Below are 24,162 nucleotides of genomic sequence, written 5' to 3'. Positions count from 1 at the left end.
TTACGGCCGTATTTACGACAGTCGCGCTTTACGGCCGTATTTACGACAGTCGCGCTTTACGGCACCTTTTACGACAGTCGTATTTTACGGCCGTATTTACGACAGTCGCGCTTTACGGCCGTATTTACGACAGTCGCACTTTACGGCACCTTTTACGACAGTCGCGCTTTACGGCCGTCTTTACGACAGTCGCACTTTATGGCTGTATTTACGACAGTCGCACTTTACGGCCGTATTTACGACAGTCGCGCTTTACGGCCGTATTTACGACAGTCGCGCTTTACGGCACCTTTTACGACAGTCGCACTTTACGGCACCTTTTACGACAGTCGCGCTTTACGGCCGTCTTTACGACAGTCGCACTTTATGGCTGTATTTACGACAGTCGCACTTTACGGCCGTATTTACGATAGTCGCACTTTATGGCCGTATTTACGACAGTCGCGCTTTACGGCCGTATTTACGACAGTCGCACTTTATGGCCGTATTTACGACAGTCGCGCTTTACGGCACCTTTTACGACAGTCGCGCTTTACGGCCGTATTTACGACAGTCGCGCTTTACGGCCGTATTTACGACAGTCGCGCTTTACGGCACCTTTTACGACAGTCGCACTTTACGGCCGTATTTACGACAGTCGCGCTTTACGGCCGTATTTACGACAGTCGCACTTTAGGGCCGTATTTACGACAGTCGCGCTTTACGGCCGTATCTACGACAGTCGCGCTTTACGGCCGTATTTACGACAGTCGCGCTTTACGGTCAAAGGTCAAAGGTCACCCAAAGGTCACTATCAGGCTTTCAGGTACAGTATATGGAGTATGATGTCTTACTGAAATGCATTTGCAATTTTTTCTCTGCTCTCATTTCTTTGTATTTTAAAATATTTTAAAAGAGTGTCATATGGGTATGAATTTAAAAGTAATCAGTGTTCACATATGTTTTTACCATGCCTCAGGAATTTAAACAGTCCAACTGTCAATTAAAAGAAAGTTTCCTTACTTTACAGATGTGTTTATTTTTTTCATCAATTGGAATGACACAAAATGGAAACTGTGCTTGAAAAAGCTTGGTTCAGTCACAGGATTCACTTGCTGCAGCCTATGACTCTTTAGCCTCTAAAAATGACTGATTTGAACCCTATACATGAGCACATTTAAATGTCATAACCTACTCATTAGTGGGAAGAACAGAAAGATTAAAATATATGCAAAGAAACCCTATGTGAAGATTTATTTTGTATGCACTTGCTCACACATATCTTAGAGTTACAATACCACAGCTAAGAATTATTACTGTGGAGGAAAGGACAGAGAGCTGAGATGAACTCTGTGAAGTTCAAATGTGCAAACCCTCTCTGTTCCAGAAGTGAAGTGACATTCTCTGACTTGGGTGGGAATTTGCATAATGTGGGAAAGCTTGTTTCTTATCTTCACATAGTTGGGCTTGCTCTGGAATTATCAGTTTTCAAGGAGCATTTCAAAATGTATGCAAAAAAGGGCTGCTCTTGAACCTCTGTAATCTCATATGCATTTGGAACACACATCAGGGGTTTGCTAAACCTCTGACTCTCCCATAATACTGCTTACATGACAATGATAAACTTCTTAAATAGCCACCACAGAAAAATAATTAATAGCAAGTTTAGAATAAACAGAAATTGCTGCAGAAATCGACTCAATGTTTGAAAGCAAATCATGTTTTGAAACGAGGTCATACATGCAAGGACATTACGTGTTGCCAGTGTCACATAGCTTGGAAGAACTGTTTCAGAAAGCACAGGTGTGCATCAAGCAAACAAAGCTACTTTAAGTGTCTGTGTTTGCTTTTCCAGTGCAGCATATTTCCATATTGCTTTCATCTGTCCATGTGGAGTCTGCAAGGAATCAGGAAGATTAAGCTGAACATATCATCAGTAACTGTAGGTACATAGAGACTTTAAAGAGTCTTATGACTTATATCCTTTGACTCACATTCTATGATAACATGAACATTGTGAGTCTGAAGACTGCTTGCTAATGATGAAATTATTTTTGTTAAAATCAAATATGAGTAGAATTTTACTGAATCCCAGAAATATTTTTAGAAATTAACACAGGTGCAAAATATCATTAAGAAAATCTTAGTTTAATTTTTGTTGCTTTTTTAGTTTTTTTTTTCTTCTTTTCATTTTTTCCTTCCCCACCTTTTCAACTTAAAAGCTGAATATTCAAAAGGTATAATTTTCAAAAAGGTGAGTAATCAAATTTCAGTCATTCTCTGTAAGTACCACATTAAGAAAAACTGAATCTTTGGCCAAGTAAGCTTTTAGGCATTAAGAGACTTTCCAATTTTTTTCCTCAAGGTCTAAATCATTGTAGGCTTAGGGCTTTGATATTTCTCTAATGCAATTTCTTAGTTGTGCACTTGGGATAATATTTTACTACTTCAGTAATAACACCATTATGAGAAGAAATATGTAAGAAAGGTATTCCCATGCTGCATTAGTGAGAGGAATGTAACGTGGGCATCAGTGAGTCTGAGCTCTGAATCATTTTAGTGGAAGTAAGGTAAAGGATTCAAAGTTACGCAGGAAGTATGAAAAAATGTCTTCATAATGATGCTTGAATCTTCACACAGATTCATTTGTTTATGCTACAATTCAAAAGCTTATGTAATGGCATTCAACTACTTAACATCCACTTCAATTACTGTACACTGTGACTAAAGTTATTAAATAAAACCAATAGCTTTTAATGGAATTTCCCACACTTTTCAAATTCTTACTATTTCTATTGTATTAAAAAAAAGAGAAATTTTTGGTTTGTTTCCTAAGCATTTTCATCTGCAGAATTTGGTGAAAAAAAATTAACTTTCAAAGCACCTATGAAATGAGACAGAAAAGAAAAAGCATAGACTGCTTTCTTCCCCTACCCTCCCCCTTCTCTGTACAGTTGTCCTTGGCAAGATGAAATAAGCGAAATGAATCATGTGCTGTCACCATTATTGAGCAAGTTCTGATGGCTTTAGCTCGAGGTTAAGGTTAGAAAATCTCTCTGAATATCACAGTTTGCTTTCCCTCTCCATATCTCAGGCTGAAATGTCCTTTTTAAAATCTGTTTCTCCGTCCCTCCAAATCGATGCAATCAGACTTTGCTGAAAAATTGAAAAATTATGTTCTTCAGCTTTTGCATGTTTCTCTGAAAGCAAACAAAAACTCTTGACATTTTCTTGAACTCCTCAGATATGATTCCGTATTATTTATCAAGAGGTCCTGTCTCCACATCTGAAAGCAGATTCTGCTTGTTCTTTTCCCTGGTGGTAGAATTTTTTGCTGATTAGTATTACTGTACTATTATCATAATAATACTACTTTTTATTTCTACACCCTTTCTAATTTTTACACACATAGAAAAGCTATTCTGTTAATTCTTTTGTTTTTTTCCCAAAGCATGATTGGAGCAGATTTAAGCATTTCACGAAAATGATGCAATAGAAATTAAAAAGTGTTTGTAGTGTAACAATACTGGAAACAGATATGGTTGCTATTTCAACCCATTCATTGTAAAATGAAGCCAGAAAAAAAATCATAGACTGGCAACTGCTGTGATAAAATCTCAGGGCTGTCTCTAATCACCGAGGTCAAGAATCTATGTGTACATGTCACACCTCTTATTTAGTTTGCTTTGACTTGTTTGATTTATATAGAAACCTAAATCCAGAGTAGGAAAATTGATATGGTTTGAGAACATGACAGACACATCTGGACCCAAGAACCTGTAAGTTGCTCTGTGCCCAGTAATACAAAAATATGCAAAAAGTAGAGGTTAAAAAGTAAATCAATGAGAATAGTTACATAAATTTTCTTTGTGAAGTTAATTGAAAAGGGGCTGAAAATGTCCACAATTTTACAGACAGTAAATAAATAAATAAATAAATAGTGATAAATGTGACCTGTGGAAGTCAAGCTCTCTAGTGAAGATAAAAATAAAAACTTTCTTTCCTAATATAAAATTAATTCATATAAGGTTCCCGGTGACCTGCACTCTGAGGAAGAGAACGATGTTAATCATAAGTCAATGAAACATTTGTTATTGTGTCTGTAAATAACTTAGAAGCATATGGTAGATGGGATGTGAGATCAGGCCATTTAACTGCAAATATAGTAAAAATATGAATCTGTACTTGTGCACTCAGATCTGCTGCCTAAACAAAGGTGTCCAGTGACATCTTTTTTATGACACTGTCCCACATATACACACCATCTGGCTTCCCAGAGAGGACAGGTTTCCTGGAGCCTTGTGCCTCATCTGACAGAGTTGTGCAGGTCTCAGCTGTCACTATACACATATATGTAGACAAGTTAATAAAGTCCCTAATCACTATGGGTAATGGAGCTTTAGAGCTATTCAGCTGGCCAAATGAAAGTGCTTGCTTTAAGGTGACACGAGCAGCTTCCAAGGTAACATTGATCATACTGACTGAAGGCTTGGTGTAGATTCATATTTACACTATCTGAGATACAGAGAATCAGAGAGATTTCAAACTGTATTGCTTTTCTAACTATGGGCAAGTTTACACTGAGTACAGTGATCCTGATGGGTCCTTTCCAGCTTGAAATGTTCTCTGATTCTATAACTTTATGAAACATAAGCAGTGTGAATACATTTCTACATAGAGAACTGTCAGTATGCGTCATTCTTGACAAATGCAATTGAACTACTGTGGTTAAAACAGTCAGTAAAAGTGTAGGAAAAAAGTTTACATCCTTCATTATACATATTTTTCCTCTAGTTTTTTTTTCCCCTTTAAATCCCTCAATGCACATTGGAGTCCATTTTGTTTCCTGATAGTTTTAGTCAGGGCTTGATTCTGTTGTCATACGAAATTTTGTACATCATGAAGATGTTTGTAGGTGAACTGCTGGGCCTCTACATGCTCCTCCAAAAGGCAATGGTTGTTGTGTAACCTTGCCACACTGTGTGAGCACTTCAGGCACTTTAAGAGAACTGATTGCAACATACACTTTCCTTTAGGCAAGAAAATTAACCCCTAATATTTCACAATGAAAAAACAAATAAGTGTTTTGATAATGGCTGCAGCACACACAAATAGTGGTAATTATATGTAAAACACTAATTTAAACAACATTTATGCATTAAAAATGCAAACAATGTTCTTACTGGTACTTCTGGAGTAAGAAGACACAGTGAGTTAACAATCCGGTGACCTATTCTCACTTACACTCATCTGACACAGAATGCCATTGTACTCATGTCAGATTCATTTAAAATGAAATGCAATTTTTTTCAGTGCTACTTCGCACTGTGAAATGATGTAAATGAAAATTAAGCCTTGGATTTTCCCTACAGTGTATTTTGCTGCGTTCTGACTACAATTACACTCACAGAAATTTAGAAGAAGTTATGAGATTGCACCCAGTAAGAATGCTACTCACTATTTCAAATCCTATTTTAAGGATCCTGTTAATTTCATGCTGTGTCGGCTAAATCATAGAGAATGATGCAGATTGGATTTTCACTTATCTAGTGGAATGTTTGAAGTTAAAAGTATGCTTAAGAATATTTTTTTTCTTTAATTTTACTGCTTCAGACTGAAATGGTTGATTTCTCCCTCCTGACAAGAAAGTCAAATGATTATTTTTAGATATTTCAAAATAAAATCCTTGTAAACTATGCAAATTGGGTATCTACAAATCCAACAAAGAAATTCATGATCTAGCACCACATAATTGATGGAAGGGATCAGAGTGAGGCTTGAAAAGTATCACTCTATCTAGCCTTTTATAAAGCGCAAGAATTATTTTGGATTGTAAGTTTTGTAATTTAGCATCTGAAAGATTTTTTTCCTTGGGTTCTGCTACTTTTTATAAGAGATTACCTAAAAAATGGATGGCAAAAATGTTGTTTTAAGTAGAAAAATTTTAAAAATAAATTTTTGAATTAGTTAATCAAGGATGCATAGAATTATTTATTGACTGTTCTATAGAAGGGAAAGGGAGGAGCAGGGTGGGTATTGACAAAGAGGCAGAGATGTTGCAGGTTTCTTTCTGTCTTTTAATAAGAAGGATCCAACAACAAGATAAAATCTGTCTATTAAGACAGAATTAGAAAAGGAATACAGAGGAATATAGATAAGTAAATATTACACACCTTGAAAAGCCATAGGAAGAACCCATCTGGGGAACATCCACGCAGCATCAGATGGTCATGGGATGGATATTCCCACTTCATGCTGCGTAGACCCTCAGATCCCCCAGTGGGATATTGTACTACTTTCTTACCAGAAAAATTGTGTTTTCATACAGAACTTCTTGCTGCAATTTTAGATGAAGGCAAGGCATAAGTGATGCAATTGCCAGGACCAAATGAGAGCTGTCTGGAGGCTCCTTGTTCCAAGTTAATCTGTAGACGAGAGTTTTGTGCAGCCCAACAGAGCCTGAAGACCACCTTGGACATGCAGCACAGAGCAGCAGAGGCTTGCACCTACTCAGGTTAATTGCACTGTGGATCACTAGTCCTTTTGCTTCCAGAAGCTTCCAGGACAAGATCGTTACAGCGACTGAACGTATTCTGGAAAGTAAGATCATCTGAAAAAAACTACAAGGTAATGAAATGCTTATCCTCTAGGGATGTTTAGCCTTTAGAGAGTTATATGAAAAAGCCATAGAAGAAGCATGTTTTAGTCAGTGTAACTGAAACTGAGTATCCCCCAAGGACAAATTCAGCACAAGAAAATAAAACGGAGAGTTGGGATCTTTCTGAAATGTTCCCTGCATAAATTCAGTTTGATTCACATGAGCTGTGAAAGGAAAACTCTTTGATAAGGAAATTTATTCTTATAGTCTTATGAAGTCAAATATAAAATGTCTATTCTCTCCCCTGCTATTCACCATAATTGGATTCTGTCCTGAATAGTTTGACTGAATACTGCAAGATCAACAAAGATGGCAGAATCTCATCCTAAATTTCAGTAAAAGTCCTACAATACAAGAGATAAACATGTAAGAGTCAGTTTTATAATACAAAATTCAATAATTTATGCTTTCATCTGCACAATAAAAATTATAGGAAAACAGATGGAGTTTTACTAGATCAAAAGTACCAGTCTAACAATCTGAATGGGTGCATAACAGTCACCATGCTCCTTGTTATTTAGCAAGAAAATCTCAGTGATACATTAGCCATAAAATAGGGGTTGCTAAGAAACGAAGAAAAAAATTCTTGACAATAATGGAAGCTTACTTGTAATCACAAGAAAAGAAAGCTTAGGGGCTTAAAGAATAAGGGAAGGTAAAGACAACTTTTTTCTTAAAAAAAAAAACCTATTTATATCTCACATCTCATCTTTTAAGTCAATCCTTGGTTTATGTCATTTCATTGCCAAAATGAGATTTCATTTCAAGTGCTGCTGAACATGGACTAGACATATACTTTTCTCCATTGAAAGTATCTACTTAGAAGCAAGATTTCTACCCTGCATATACAGATGGTCACCCTCACATTTAAGTGAAGGCTTATTTTGCATTTCAGGTGTCTGGAGTAAACCCTTAGTGTTAGGCTTTTTTGGAGAATGAGAAAATCATTGATCAGATAGGCATTGTATTGCTTTGTGATGCACCAATATGCTTCAACAAATATAACTTCCTAAACTAGCTTCTCCAAACAGAATGAGGAAAACTTATGTTTAAATTTTCAGTTTTCTGATATTAACTAGGTTTTGCTTATAGAATTGAAGTTCATTCCTGGAATTATGCTAGTCCAATGCTGAATGGTGAATTCACATATGACTTACTAAGCCATGGTTCAGCTGGGACAAAAGATCTCAGGAGCACAAAGTTTAAAGAGGTAGAAATATTAAATATATATGAGTTAATGTAATGAATTTTCCTTCACTGATTTTTTTTTAATGGAGCTTAATAGGCATAAATTCATTAGGGAATTGTTGAATGTAGAGTTTTAATGAAAGTCCTTTGAAACATATAGAACTGTATTAAGAAGTATGTCCATTAAAACTTCTTCTGTACTTTATGATATGAATATTTCCCTTTTGATCTATTTGCTATAGTATGCATTTAGCTTTGAGTGTAGAAATCTATGGAAATAAACAAAAATAGGTTTCCAATTGAGGTATCCAAGTGAATCTATGTACTTCTCTGCATCTGAGAAAAATCTATGCACTTCTCTGCATCTGCTTTTTTAAATTTTGCTTCTAAATGGAGGTAAAGTATGACAATTATATGTGACTAATGCATTGTGGGTTTAGTCCTCAAATAATATATATGGAATTTTTTTGTAAAGAAAAAATCTTCTATTTCATGAATTTGCTTATAGGTAGCTATTTATTTTCATTGTCTGGAGAGTTAGATAACATTAAAAAAAAAAAAAACAAAAAAAACCAGAAGGACTTTAAAGATTATCTAGCTTGAACACCTCTGTCATAGCCAGGGACACTTTCACAAGAAAAGGTCACTCAAAGTCCCATCCAACATGTCCTTCTATCTATTCCAGCGTCTCTTCACTCTCTCAGTGAATAAGTTATTCCTAATTGTAAATCTAAACCTGCTCCCTTTCAGTTTAAAACTATTCTCTCTTGTCCTGTCACTACATACCTGTGTAAAAAGTCTCTCTCCAGCTTTCTTTCTCCTTAGAAGGCTGCTAGAAGGTCTCATTGAAGCCTTCTCTTCTCCATGCTGAATTACCCTAACTCTCAGCCTGTCTTCATAGGAGAGGTGCTCCAGCCCGCTGATCATCTTTATGGTCTCCTCTGGACTTGTCCCAACACGTCCATGTCCTTCATATGCTGATGCCCCAAGCAGGACACAGGAGTAGAAAAGAGAGGGAGAGTCACATCCTGCAGATAGGCAGTAGAAGCTGAAGAGCATTTTTACCCTGCTTAAATTTGTCTTACACATCTGGTCAGCAAAACAGGTCTCCTAATACACTCAACTGACTGTATTAGCTTAAATAAATGAGGCAAGCTAGCTTAGGGTGATCACAAATTGAATGGCTCCCATCCTTAGAAAATTGAAATATAACTTGCTATCTTCAGCTCAATAAGAAGTTAAAGCCTGTATGTTGATTCCTTTTTCTAGTGATTAAGTAGAAAATAGAGCCAAATTACTGTATTTCAAATAAATGCAGTTTCCTGTTTCTAAATTGATAATTTTATACAATTTTCAAGCTGTGGGGGAAGATTGACTTTGGGTATGGTTTGTTTAGTTGGTTTTCTAAGCAGTGTAGCAGTGTTACTACTGCCACTGGCCTCACAATATTAATTTTTTCCTACTCGTGTGAGGAAATTAAATAATTTGATTTTAGAAAATACACAAGGTTTATAGCAGGCTTCTCTCATACTCCAAAAGCACTTAAATATCAGCTTTGCTGTCATGATGAGAATGTTATTATTGTACCATCTGGGACAACACACATGCGTAGTATTAGTCATTTTTAGGTATATAATCTAAACAAAAACTCTGCCTATTCAAGTTGATGACAATAAAGATTATCACCTTTATAAAGGTCAATTTCAACTTAGCTTAGAACATATGTTTTATTTTTGATAGTGGTAAAATTCCTGCTCAAAGTTTTTTCATCTTTTTCCCCCCCTATTCTACAGAACTCAGATTATGTCAGCTCACTAAAGTAATTTTCAGGACTTCTTCTGGCTTGAAATAGTAGAGGATCTCTACTGATATCTACTTGTGCAGCTCACATATATCTGCAGAAACCAGGACTAACCATCCTGAATGTGAAACTTTACACAGACTTGAAAGGGGGTTAATGTGGTACAAACACTGCTTCAAAAATAAAGAACATTAAATGTTGAGATTCAATTGATTTTAAAATGCAAAGTTATATAAACTGTAAAATAGTATTTTATACTATTTTACACAGAATTTGCATGTGAGGGCCAGACACTTGAGCTGTTTCAAAATTCATAGACAAAAAAAAGCTGCTACTGAAATTGTACAAATACGCTGTTATTTAGTTTGAGATAAGAGGGTTATCAGTGTAAAGATTGTATCACAGTTCAAAATAGCTTGTCCAGTATGGAGTTCAGATGCAGAAGTGTTGCAATCCTATTGTCTTGGCCTCATTTAAGACCTTTACTGCTTGAACTGTAAATTTAATCTCAAACTGAAGAAGTTAAGTACAAGAATCCGTTTCTTTGTTGAGGTAAAGCATGTACTAACAAGTCTATTTGTCATTCTGTTGACAGCTTGCATAGTCCTGCACAGTATTATGATACTTTCTCACTAACTGAACTAAAGAGACTGAAGGTATTGTATTCAGTAGTTAGCCTACAGTAGATTACCAGAATAAGGGAACTACAAAATTATCTAAGTTGGAAAGGATGTCAAGAAGTCTCTAATACAATTTTTTTTTGAAATGGAGGTCAACATTGGTTTCATATCAAGTTTTTTTAAGTCTTTATTCAGCTGAGTCTTGAAGACCTTCAAGGCCAGCATCATAAATGCTCTTCATCCACTCACGGAACATCAACTCCTCTTGTTAATTTTCCCAGGTTGTGTGAGTTTGTGCACATGAACTTCAGGTAAGTCAGCTTCTAATGTTCTTTATCCTTCACAAGACCTCCCTTACACCCATCACCCTGTCCTATGTATTGTCTTACCTTTCTTCACTTAACTGAAAGCTCTTGTCAGCATCTGATATGTGTGATACATGGTCCTCATCACCACTCTGGCAAGTCCTGTTTTCAAGAAGATTCATCTGCACTTGGTGAAGTAGATCTCATGTCTTGCTAGCAGTTCTTATTCCTTAAAAATCTCTGTCATAAAAAAAAAAATCAAAGCACTGCTTGCAACAATGCCACTAGTCTGCTTGTTATTTCAGGATACTTCAGGAGCCTCTGCCTGAGGCTTTCCCATCATCTGTGGGACCAAGGGGAATACCATCTTTGTCCTCATCTCTCTGTACTCCTGATTTCTCCAGGTTTCCTTAGCAGTATTAATGGTGAGCACATAGATAAGCAAAAATCCAAAGGCTGCATGAGACTCGTCATCCTCTATGCCACATTCTGGATCCAAGCTCCATCAAAGAATTAATCTCCTGTGGCAGGAGTCCTGGTTGGCAGGTGGGTGCTTTTATCTCTTGCAAAACAGAGTCTCAAAACACCATTGCCAGCTGCTTCCTCTCAGCACTAATTCTTGATTCAGGCCCAGCTGGCTCTGAAATCTATTTCCATGAAATTCCTTCTCTTTCCTTGGCTATTAGTGCAACGAATGCATTCTGTAAATTCAGATCTGGAAGCCAAGGAGCCTTTCTCCTGCTGACAGAGAGCACAAGTCTCCATCCATCTCTACCTTGGGAGCACCATCCACTGTTATTAATGCATAATCTTTCATTGTCCCTTTTTCTTCTCATTCTGTAGCTCAGCCTCCTGTCTCTGCAGTCTCTGTGATGATCATACAAACCTCCTATTCATCCTCCCTGATGTTTCAGTCTGATTGCCTTTCCTCACAGGTGGGGCCACCATTGCTGTCACTCCACCCTGCTCCAGATAAAGCAACAGATGTGAGCCCTGGGAGGCAGCATCCTCCATTTGCAGATGTGTGGGACCCATGAGCTCCAATGTGCCAGGGGTCTTACTCCTGCTGAAGCTGGACACTGACCCTGGTGAGGACACCACCATTGCCATGCAGTCCCACTGTCTGGAGGAGAATTCCTGGACCTCCTTTGCACTCGCTGCAAGAAAAGTGTCTTACAAACAGCCAAAATGCCTGTAAGCTCACTTATCCTTTTGGACATTGTGGTCTGACTCACCAGCTCAGCTGAACAGACATCCTCACTGCAGAGGAACAGGAGGTCACCCATCAGAAGGCAGTTGTTTAGCAAACAAGTTAAAACCAGTTTGTTTTAGCAAAAAAAACCAAAAAAAAACCCAAAAAAAAAAGACCAGAGGGAACAGTGTTCTGGGATTTGCATATTTTGGAATGAAATTAACTAGGGAACTTTCTTAATTGCCCTTTTTCCCCCATTCTTTATCTTAACTTCAGAAAAAGTTGAACATTTATGAAGAAAATACTATGATCATAAAAATAGTAATAATTACAAATTTGATTAAAAAATCAGGAGCAACATCTGGCGTTCACAAAAGCAGAAGCCTTGAATATTCTAAAGGATATGGAAATGAGATTTGAGGACTTCAAGGGAGCTTTTTTCCTCCATCAGTTTTATAGGATTATTTTTGGCACAGTTTCAACTGATGACTGGAATAAATCTTCCTGCCAGCATGCAATTTTCTGAAAAACTAATTATTGTTCTGGTTGATCATAGGTGAGGTGGGTAGGGACATCTATTTTTAATGTTCCTGGAATCTCAATTTCTATGACCCTGTTGTGCACTGCTTACAATTTTGCCAGGTTTCAAACATTTGGAGTTAAATAGCTATGTATGAAGTCTCCTGACTAAATACTCTTCAAACATTTTTTCAGAATCTGGTGGAAGAAATGAGGGAATAGTAGGTTGCCCCCCATGCCCCCCAAACTGCCAAGAAGCTCCAACACTTTCTGTCATCTTTAGAGGCATGACTGTCTTCCTGTTTAATTTCCCAAGGTGCTCAACTTGCTTTTTATTGCTCACTTAATACCATCAAATTAAAAGAACTAGACAAATTCTTTTATATTAGGAATTTTTTTCAGAATTCTATGATTCTCAATTCTGAAATTGTTAACTCCTTTGGACATCTGGTACTTTTCAAGTGGCCTGTGAATACACCTTTCCCTGAGAAGGATTGAGCACTTGTTAACCAAGTAATTTAAGCAGTGAGGAACATTTTCCTTAAACCATTCATTCTGACTGAAACATTTAAATCGGGAAGTTTGGAGGATTTTGGAGTGCTTTGTGCTTTCTTTATTAATAATCAGAGCCAAAAAAAAGAGAATGAAAAACCTTCTCAAATAAACACAAAGAATAAGGAAGAAGTGACACAGGTGTTACAGAATTCAGAAATTTAACTGGAGAACTGCATTTTTACATTCACTGAGTTTTATTTTCTATGGTATAGATATATTGTTTTTTATCTTAATTTTGATACAGCTGAATGTTGAAACATGTATCTCTGAAAAGGTTGCTGAAAATACTTTGCTGCTTTAAATAACACAAAGCAAATAAAAAGCAAATTTAAAAAGTCCCTCTTCAGTGTGGTTTAGGGTATGTGTGTCTTCTATTTGCCTTTGAGAACCTAACAAGAAATGCAGAATTTATGTGTGTATAGATATTTATATTTTCATTGTTGAAATTAAAAGGTTTGACATTTCTTATGTTTGATTTGGTGGAAACACAGGGTTTATACACTGTAAGTACACAAATATTGGTAACTTCTTCACAAAAGGACGTGTAAACAAGAAAAATATAAGTTGCCTTTTATTTAGTGTTTCCAGTAATGCTAAGATTGTTTTAGGTAAGTCAAATAAAGTGATGTGTAACTTCTACAACCTTCAGCATAATCTTATCAGTGTAATATTAGGAACATTAATCAAGGAGATATCTGAAAAGAAAAATAAAAATTTTCCTCTTCTATTCTAAGTAATGTATGGACTTACCTGCAGATGGTATCAGGCAAAGCACTTATCTTCTAAACTACATAATTCAAAACTACTGTTTTGTGCAGAGTAGGAATTCTGTCCTTGACAGACTATAACTCATGAACTCTTGCTTCTGAAGGAAAACAGAATGCTGCTAAGGAAACCATTATTCATTTTACCTAGGTTTTCTCAAAGGGAACATACAGTTTAATGAGATTTGAAATGACTGTGCCTTGATAATTGTTTTGTGACTTCAAGATTTAGAAGGTTAAATCATATTATCAATATTACAGTTTTAAATGTTAAAACTGAATGAAATTTTTTTGAGGTTATCTATCAAAAAGGATACAGTTAGAGCACTATGACATGCTTGATACCTCAAACTTCTGTGCCAGTCAGATCAGAATGATATTTTTTTTCCTTTCTTTATCTTGCATATAAAAATATTGTGTCAACTATATGTTCTTAAGCATAAAAATGTACAAAACACCAACAGCTTCTGAAAAGAACAAGAAGTTTGAATATGAGCACGTCTGACTGCCTTTCTTTCTGAACCCTGAGAGTACTTTCCATTCATATTGTGAAATTTAACAAGAGGCAATAAATATTAAATTTTTACTTAACAGACTGAAATAAGGTTTGTATTTAACCTGCTGTGTTCTGTTCTTTGAACTGTAAAAGCTCATATCTTCCAGGTGAGATGCGACAGCAAAGTTCACCATGTTCAATAAAGACCAAATTGGTCTATTGTCAAGAGACAAAGTTCCAGACTGAGTGGGGTTGAAGTTTTCTGGGGGTCAGTAATATAGATTATGGCTAATGCTCTTTTGATGTCTTTGAGACCCTGCTTGTCTTCTCCTGAAATCCATCGAAGAAATGTGACTGACATGTTGAACCCTTGAGCTCTTAGATTTTTCTCCATTTTGTGAAGTAGGCAATAGCTTAATAAGAAAGGTCAATCATACACATTTTACTCATGCAGCCAGTGATTTTACCAGAGGATGCAATTACTTAAATAGCAAGGATTTCTCAGACGAGTAATGTCTTGAAGCATCAAATCCTACATTGTAAAATATCTAATGATTTCTAAGGATAAAACAATTGCAAAAAACAGCTTCATCAGAGCATTCTTTCTGTAAAGAAATGCATTTATAATTTATAAATATAAACTATGCCTTTGAAGCAGTAGCAACTGAAAAATTGGTATTAACAATTAATTACAAGTGCTGTTCTTTGTCTAAAAAATTGTTGAAAATAAAACCAAATTTGCCCTCTTTGATTTTTACTTCTCAAGCCATTTTTAAAATTAATGATCATTGATTTCTTGTAAGTTGACTAGTGAAAGAAATACTTAAATACTGCAGTAATGTATATTTCCCGTAGATAAAGTGCTAATAAGTTCATGTACATCTGTTTTCTGCAACATTTATTCCCTAGTATTGAGAAAATAGGGATTTGGTGTGCTTTAACCCTGGTCAGCAGTTATGCCCTATGAGCCACTCACTCACACCCCCACCAGCAGGACTGGGGAGAGGTAAAAGGGTAAAACTGGAAAAAGGGTAAAAACACAACTGATAGTCTCTTGGAATGGTTGACCTTTTTGAAAAATACACTTCAGGTTAATCAGATAAACCCATGCAAAGAGCCTAATCATTCAAATTTAAACATATCTTGAATACAATTTTTTGTTTAATTCCAAAAATAAAATATAAAATACAGTGTAGTTATACTGTTCCTTGCTCTTTCACATAAATTTTTGTAGCACAAGATAATGAGAACAAAGACACAATAAAAATAAAAAACTGTGCGTTGATGCTCGGCATTTTCTATTGCATCTTTCGAGCCATTGAAATGTGATGGTGAATATTCTATTAAGGTCATATATAAAAAAGACAAACTAAGCAGTAAACCTGTTTACTTAATGAAATAATAAATCATAAAACCAGTGTAAAAAAGATTTTTATCCACATTTTATAGGAAGACCATTAAGAGTCACGAATGAATGTGTTACTAGGCAAAAACAAGAGTCTTTGAAAATAAAAGTAGGAAATAAATTTATGATAGATTTCCAAGGTAATTTGCATTGGATGTGTATCAGACCACTATCAGTACCACAGTATCAGACCACTTATCAGTATAAAATTAACATTAATCACATTCAAAGATAGAATCACATCTGTGCTGAAGAAACAAACAAAAAAATAATAGGTATTGTATGGAACATAATTCTTGATATGGTATAAATTTATGTTGGTATTTATTGATAGGAGCTGATCTGGCATGTTCCAGCTTGTGGTGATCCCTTGAAGTAAGTAGTAAGAAATTTGAATGGACACTTGTTCTTTGGAAAATGTAGGATTTTGGTCATGTCCTAGAATAATGGTTTTATTATCTTATGTAAATTTGACTTAAAAGTTTAAGAACATAATGAAATATAAGCTGTTTAGAATGGCTTCATGAAGTATAGCCTATGAGACACAAATACTAATGACATTACTGATGTTCCCTGCCAATCCAAGTAAAAATACATTCTCTTGAGTGTCTTCTTTTAATGAAAAAAACTAAACTGTACACTAATTTAGATATGGAAGCTTTCTGTATTTAATTAAGTAATCATATCTCATTTTTATGACCTGAAAGCATAAACAGAAAAAAAAAACCAAAATAGAAACATGAAAAAAAAGATTGTATCAGGCTCACACCTTCAGAAGAAACCTCTCCGATTTCTACTCCATTTTATGTTCAAAGTGCTCCAGACCTGAAGCATAATGTAAATGTTTTATTTAATTATTTTCATAACTGAGGTAATATTATTCAGTTTTTTAGGTAAAGCAGATACTTCCTTCAGTCCTAAATAAGAAGCATACCAAGGAAATCTAATAGAAGCTTCTTATGATCCTCAAGATTAGGCCTCCAATATAGTATGACTCACAAAACATTGTTACTGTACGTGGCCCCATGAAAAATAGCATTGCCATTGCCCATGACAGAACACAGCCCTTGTGTTGGTTATGCCTAGTTGGTTATGGCTCTGGTCCTGGCCAGCTGTTATCAGTTTACCCTGGGAACTGGCTACGTGAGCTTGGTATGAAGTTTCTCTTTCGATAATGTGCAGCTTAAATGTGGGGTAATAGAAAAGGCTTTGGTAATATGACACAGATCAAAAGCAGAGGTTCCAGAGGCATAAAGAGCTCAGTGACAGTCAAGTGTGGGTCACTGAAGAAGCTCAATGTAAAGAGATGGGATAAAACAGCTTTAACTTTAAGGAAAGGAGCATCAATTAAGTAAGGGGAAAGGAATATGAAATGAAAAAAAAACCACAGGTGAAGGAACGGGGTAAGGCAACTATTGGGAATGGCAAAGCAGCTGCCATCTCACCTACCAAACACGGTGCCAAAGGCTGGCATTTGCCAAGGAAATTAGCTGTCTAATAAAGGACAAGATCCCAAATTGAGGCATGAGGTCAAAAAATTCACACACACTGTTCCTCTGCAGTCTCTCCTTAAAGGATTTTTCAGCCTGATCAGGTCAATGATTAAGACCATCAAGGACCATTGCAATCAGGAAGGTGTGGCACCAGCAGTGAATAGTGGGCGTTCAAAGAAAGTGTAAGATAAACTTCTAAAGGATTTATGACTTAAAATACAAAAATGTTCAAACTTCATTTTGGTAGTGTGTGTTGTTAGTCAATGTTAGTCTTGTAAAATTAGGTTTGGAAGTCTGAAACTGGTTTGATTTATCACTTCTTAATATTCCCTTCACAACGATCTCTGACTTACACAGATACACACTCAGTTGAAACAGTTATACCTATAATTGATCATGTTTGCAATTATCGTCTCTTTTATACATTTTTGGGTCAACACCTAATCGGTAGTTTTGGGTAGTATTTTACATTCAGGATATTTTTAACTGTAATAAATGGATAGTCAGGTATCATCTGATTTGCATTATCCTGTTTCTGTATCCTTATACAGCACATTTCAATTGGAGACCATATACAGATAATATCAAACTTGGTATTGCCATAAACCAAGTCAAGGAAAATTTAGGATAAATTGATTTCACTGTTAGACAGTTGCTAATACACCCTAGCCTGGCTAAAATCATCTCAGATCAAGACAAGACTAGACAAATCCTAATGTTATTTTCAGTAGGTTGATGAAAACTTTGAGGTCCTTCATTAATATCAAAACTCAAATTAACCAAGATTTTACAGTTCAGGGTTTTTGTGTTAGTTTTATTTTTTATTTTTTATTTTTTTACTTCTTACATTGCATTTGACTGTTTTGCAACAGTTCTACATTCAAGAATGTGCACAGAGATATATTTGTGGCCCACAGAGGAAGGAGGTATCTACCTGGTGTTTAAATGCCCATGAGTACCTAATCTTGTTAAATCTTTGTAGAAGACAATTTTTACACCATTTTTTGTGTTTTAAAAATTATTAAAGGAATGTTTGTCTTTACACTTGGAAATCACTATGAATACAGGATTTTAAAATAAACATGTCAAATATTGTGGTAAAGGATATGAAAGAATGAGATGAAATGCTGCTTGAAGTTAATACACCTCTAGGTTTATTTCTTTACCATATTGACATTTTTCCAAGCCTTTTTCCTATATTCCTTATTCTCAAGGGTCTTCTTGCTATTTTTTTTCTCCATATTAACATGATGTGAATTTTCCTTTATGGAAAATGTCAGTGTTGGTTCCACAATTTCTATTTATATATATAAATGCATATGTTGCATCTACGCAAACCTTCTAAACATGCTGTCATTTGCTTGTGTGTAATCCTCTCAATCATTACATTTTTAAATTATGCAATGTGAATACTTCAATCTTAGCTCATCAAAGTTTCCTTCTAATAACTAATAGCTTTTGTTTGGAAGCCTGGATTTTACACTTCTGTAACAAGGAGTGGGATTCCAGATTGCATAAATCTATATTTAATGATGGGATACAGGTCCAGATTGTAGACTACTAAATTTAGGTATTTACAATCTGGAGCTGAATTCTATTTCAGTTTTGGGTGAGTATGCTGAAGCTCAAAATATGATAGTGCATAATTTCTGAGGCTTTGTTTAGCTTCTAAGACTTGATTTCTTATTGGGAAAAGGAGCAGGAAGAAACTACAGTCTCTTCAGAGTAAAATCATCAGATTCTTGAGACATGATTGTAATTCATTGATCAGTGAGCCAGGTGTCAGTGTGTTAAAGAGGTAGAGCTAATAGCAGAAATCAATTAGTTGAGGTCTGCATGGATTAATTTACTTGTTTTACTTTGTTGTTTTGAGGTAGATGCAAAGAGAGCACAAATAAATTTACACAGTATTTCTGTCTTCCTTGTGATGTCTATGGTGTCTACATTAGAAGTGCATTCACAGATACAGGAGACACAGCCTGGTGAGGAATTTCCTGTGTAAAGTCTGTCCCTATCCATACAGATGTCTGTCTGTGCTCCCTGCAGACAATATAGCCAGTGGACTGATTTTCACCACAAATTCAGGCAGCCTTCCCAGTCACTTTCATTAAACAGCCCAGAGTAGGAAAATGAATTATCCCGATGGCTGGAACTTTTACCTTGAAAGTAGAGGATCAGTTTTTGTGATTCTATTTCAGCCCAAGCCATTTTTCACTTCAACTGCCTTATCAGGTCTGGAAATATTCAGGGTAGAGTCCCTTTCCTCCAATTTCACCACTGAGTAGCTAGATAACTGGCTGCAGCTGAGAATCCTGGAATGGCACAAACACAAGTGGAACAAGTGAAAGCTAGCATGACTGCTATCTTGTAGCTCCATCAGCTAGAAGAAGACAGACCAAGACTCTTTTCCTTGGTTTATCCAATTTTTTTTTTTTTTTTAAAGTAGCAGACAAACTCAGCTCTGAGCAGCACTCTTTGTATAAATGAGCTCTTTTGCAAACCTTCACATGATTCCTATTGGAAAATTATTGGTTTTATTCATAAAAATATCAATTAACATGGTATTAATATTTATTTAATAATATAATAAATATTATTTATTAATAATTTCAGTTATATTTATATAATGTTTTTATTAAATATAATAATAATTGTTTTTTCTATCATTATTTTGGATCAAATATCCCCCACACCTTTTCTGCTACATAACTCACTAAATCTATTTTCTCCCCTCTCTTATGTTTTTTCACTGAATCTATTAAATTGCTGCCATTGTGAAAAAATAAAAAGACTAGAAACAGCGAGAAGTCCACTACTATAATGATCATCTTAAAAGGGCCTTTCTGAAGAAAATAAGTGAGCTCAGGCAAATAGTATAATTTTTATGTCATTGGTTATAGGCACAGTTTGTAGAAGTGAGAAAAAAACATAAGTTTTTGGAAACTCAGGGTCTCCATGACTAAAAACTATTGGAATTTGAAAGAGTAGTGTCATTCTTTACTGCAGATGAGGGACACAAATATGACACATTCTAGTTGAGCCATGTGTATTGATAAAGACTTTGTTTAAAATAATATTCTTATGAGCCCTAATGGAATGAGAACACAAGACTAAAGTCCACAGAATGGAAAATATTGACTCATTATTATGAATAAATTAAAAATAAAGTTAAACTCTTTCTCAGAAAGCTATAAAAATAGTGATTTTTTTTTAATTTACTTTAGGATCATAGTTCATAAAATGGCCTTTCTTCTATTTTTAAATTATTGGTGGAAACATACTACTGTCATCACTTTCATGACTCATTTTATGATTAAAATGCTATGAATGTGATGCTGTTATTTTTATAAACACACTTAAAATAATATTTTAATTATAGATAATAGCAAGATGACATAGTTTGTGGATATTTCACTTTAAATAAATTATTAAGACTTAATTTCTTTTCAGACTGTTAGACTCATTGAAATTTTAACATGTCAGAATTTGCCACAGGAAGATGACTCTGAATTGCAAATCAACTCTAACGCTATCCCTCCTATTTTCTCTTCAGAAAATTAATATATCCAGAAGCTTTCTGTGACATTTCACGATGACTATATAAATTAGCAAATTAAGTTTCCAATAGCAAGTAATTTTTTTGTAAAGTGAGCCTATATCTTGTTCCTTCTCTTTAGATTTCTCATTGTCTCTAAATTCTATAGAACATTTAATTTCCAGATTCTATGCTTTTAAGGTTCTGAGATTTTAAACAGAAATACAACAAAAACACTAAACTTCACATAAAACTCCCCAAAGTTGAGTAGCAGCTGATGTTAAGCTTGTAGAATTACATTTTTTTTTTTTATTTAAGCATGTTCAAAGTTAGCATCATTCTTCTCTAGCAGGAAATTATCAAAAGCACACACAAGTCCCCCTTTGATTTCTCTCCTGATTTCTCTTCTGCAATCAGATCCCAGATTCACCCAGAATGGTCACTGGAGGAGAGCGTGATGGATTTTCACCTGTAATTCTTGGCCAGATGTCAAGTGGCAGCTTGCACATTTCTAATAGCTGTAGAAAGCTTTAGAGTACTTACCAAAACTCATGGAGGTTTTAACACTTAACCTCTTGGAAGTCTGTGCTAAGAATATGCGAACTACAGTGTTTCTCAGGCTTGTAACTAGGTCAAACAAGGACAAATTTTCATAAGGATTAAAAAAGAAAAAAATAGATTTGCTGCCAGATTTCAAATCCCTATCCAATAGCTTGGTCCTATAACAGTATTCCAAAGAATAGATTGCCAGAATTCCTACCAGCATTAAAAAAAAAACCCAAAAAACCCACAGTTTCTCCTTAGTTCATTAAATAGCTGAAGAATTTTTGTTGGAAGATAAAAGTACCCCTAGCATCATAAGAATTTCAGCTTGAGGTAACTTAATTTAATTTGTTAAAGTCTGATTAAATTACTTTATAAGCATCTGAAATGTAGTCCTAAAATTAAAGTTTCACGAGATATTGAAAATAATGGTTAATTGACCTGCTTGTAGCAGAACAGAAAGATAAGCCTGAGCAGCATGTTTCCTTCAAGTCATGAACCTTTGAATTGGTAAACTCTGTGTATAAATTCCACAATAATCCCAGCATAGAGTCAAAAACAGAGACATGTTTATGTCCAATAAACCAGTGTGATAATAACTTGAATAAAATTACTAGTAATTTTCCTGAAGGACAAAATAGCAGAAAAATCTTTGGGTGAACAAAATTCACGCTATCAGCAAAACTTTCAATACTGAAAATAAATTTGTAGTTGTCCTTCCAGTGAAATCTACGTATTTCATTCATTCCAACTAGTTTGTTTATCCTCAGTTTCAGGTTGAATTTTGGATGTATACACTACCTTTTGATACTACAGTGATAATTTATTGATGACAGAAATCAGAGAAAGGATTTTTTTTGGCTTGAAGAATTAATTTTTAGTCATGGATCAGATCAAGACATATTTCATCACTCAATCACTGTTGGTCCCTGAGACCTGTACCGTTTTTACTGGTAAATATTTCCTACATTTGGTGATAAAAACAAATGGGTCTCAGGCTCAAAGGTACTGCTTAAATGCATGACAGTTTTAATCTCTTTGTGTTGAACTGCAGCTTTATTTCTATTATTATTTTTATTAATATTTTAAAGGGTGCCCCTTCTCTTTTATATATAATGTTTTAATTGCAGGTTGAATTTTAAAACATTATGAGATTAAAAGGTTATGGCTTATTCCAACTTAGATCTGAGCCTTAAAACTCTAGCAGAAATGCAATGAACTTAAAGCTGACAGGTTGGAAGAAGAATATGTTGGAAGTTTAAATGGTCCTGGTAAACTAGGATTAAAAATAATTTCCATATCCATCTATTGAAACAATAAATGGCTACTCTTTTTTCAAAGATGCTGATATAAAGGGGAATTCTTTTATGTCACTGAAACAAAGATTTTAAAATAACTTTATTGACATTTCATTTGTCAGATTGCATAACTCTTTAAGTGATGTTCATTTTTCTGGAATATGTAGATAGGGATCAAAACCTAATTAATTCAGACTAGAGTTTCAAACCAGTATTGAAGAATTTTGGGTTGTTAAGATATATCAAGTGTAACAGGACTTGTTTAGAGGAATAATGATGGAAAAGCAATTGCGTATATAACAATGGCCATATTTTTTTTCCTGCTAGAGGGAGATAAAGACATACCCTCTTCATTGAATTTAGAGCATTTTTGTTTGCTAAAATTGTTTCCAGGTCCTTAATTTCTTAACAAGACAGTATTTGCTGACTGCAGTCATCCTGGTTTTAGGTTTAGTGTGGTTGTTTGACTTTTGGGAATCTATGTGTTTGTGAGTGTGTGTCTGTGTGTGTTGTCCCATTCTATCTATAGCTCTATTTTGTTCTTCCCACAAATGTTTGTATTTGGCTATAGCTGAGCCATAATCAATCACTGGTGTGGCAGACTGTTGTAAATATTAGTTGATTTCAGGATTCCTGTGGAGTTAATCAATGATGTTTGATTTAACATGAGTCACCTGCTTTGCACATTCTGCTCTTGGCAGTCTTCTGGCCATCATTCTTTGTAAGCAGGAGCCTACATTTCACTAAGAGGGAAAAAGGGTGTGGATGATCATTTCTTTGCTTATTGTATTTGTTTACTTATTTCAAAAAAACAATGATATTTATATGAGAGAGAAAAGCTAAAAAGAACATCCAGCTCTTGAGATGCTGTTGAAATAGGAAATTCTGCAAGAGAGTCAACATAGTCCTCTATCATTTACACAAAAAAAAAAAAAGTTGAGGCAATCATTCCCACCAAAATCATAAAAAAAAAAGATAAAACTATGCATTTTATTTTGTTTTTCCCTGCCACAAGGATTCTATCCTAATTTCTTGAGAAGAAACTAGACCTGAGTTGAATGGATCAACATTTCTGAGTTCTGGGTATGCATCTGCACTAGACAGCATTAAGGTGTGATAAACTTTAGCCATTTTTGTTCAGTACTTCAATCCACAGAGATTGATGTCAGCAACATCCAGCAAAGTTAATGGAATTTGCCAAGCTGACTGAGAAAAGAGGCAGATTCTGATAGTGCTTATGGATTTCTTTTAATCACAGCATTGAAGATAAAGGGATTGAAAGCTCGTCTACAGGTTTCTCTTTCAATCAGATCGATGTGAAGGAGATATCACTTGAAGGGCCCATCTAATCTCTAAGGGTAACATCAGTGTCTGGCTGTCAGGGAGCAACTACTGAGGTAGGAAAAGATGAAGAAAGCAGAAAAAATAATAAATCTATGTATATTGATTTTTACCAGACCAGACTCCCAAGAGTTGTTCTCCTGATTAGTTTGACTGTATATGAGTTCCTAGGCAGATGAATTGAGAAAACTGAGAAACTGAAAATCCTCGTTTTTGCTTTGTGGAGCAAAAATAATATGCTGGATAGTAACTTTGTACCACAAATATAGTCCTGTGAGATTCCTCATGACTTCAACTTGCAATATTTTTCATGTTCATTTTAAGTTCTGCATTCTGGTGGTAGAAAATACTGCTCACCACTTTTCAGGCAATCTTTTGGCTTAATAGTTAAAATTATTGCACAAGGTCTGCAAAAATTAGGCTGCAAATTAAATTAATTATATATTTAAAATAAATCCTAGTGATCTATA

This window comes from Melospiza melodia, chromosome 2, assembly GCF_035770615.1.
Source record: "Melospiza melodia melodia isolate bMelMel2 chromosome 2, bMelMel2.pri, whole genome shotgun sequence".
In the NCBI taxonomy this organism is placed as follows: Eukaryota; Metazoa; Chordata; class Aves; order Passeriformes; family Passerellidae; genus Melospiza; species Melospiza melodia.
The sequence above is the reverse complement of the archived record's forward strand: the minus strand, read 5'-3'. Positions refer to the sequence as shown.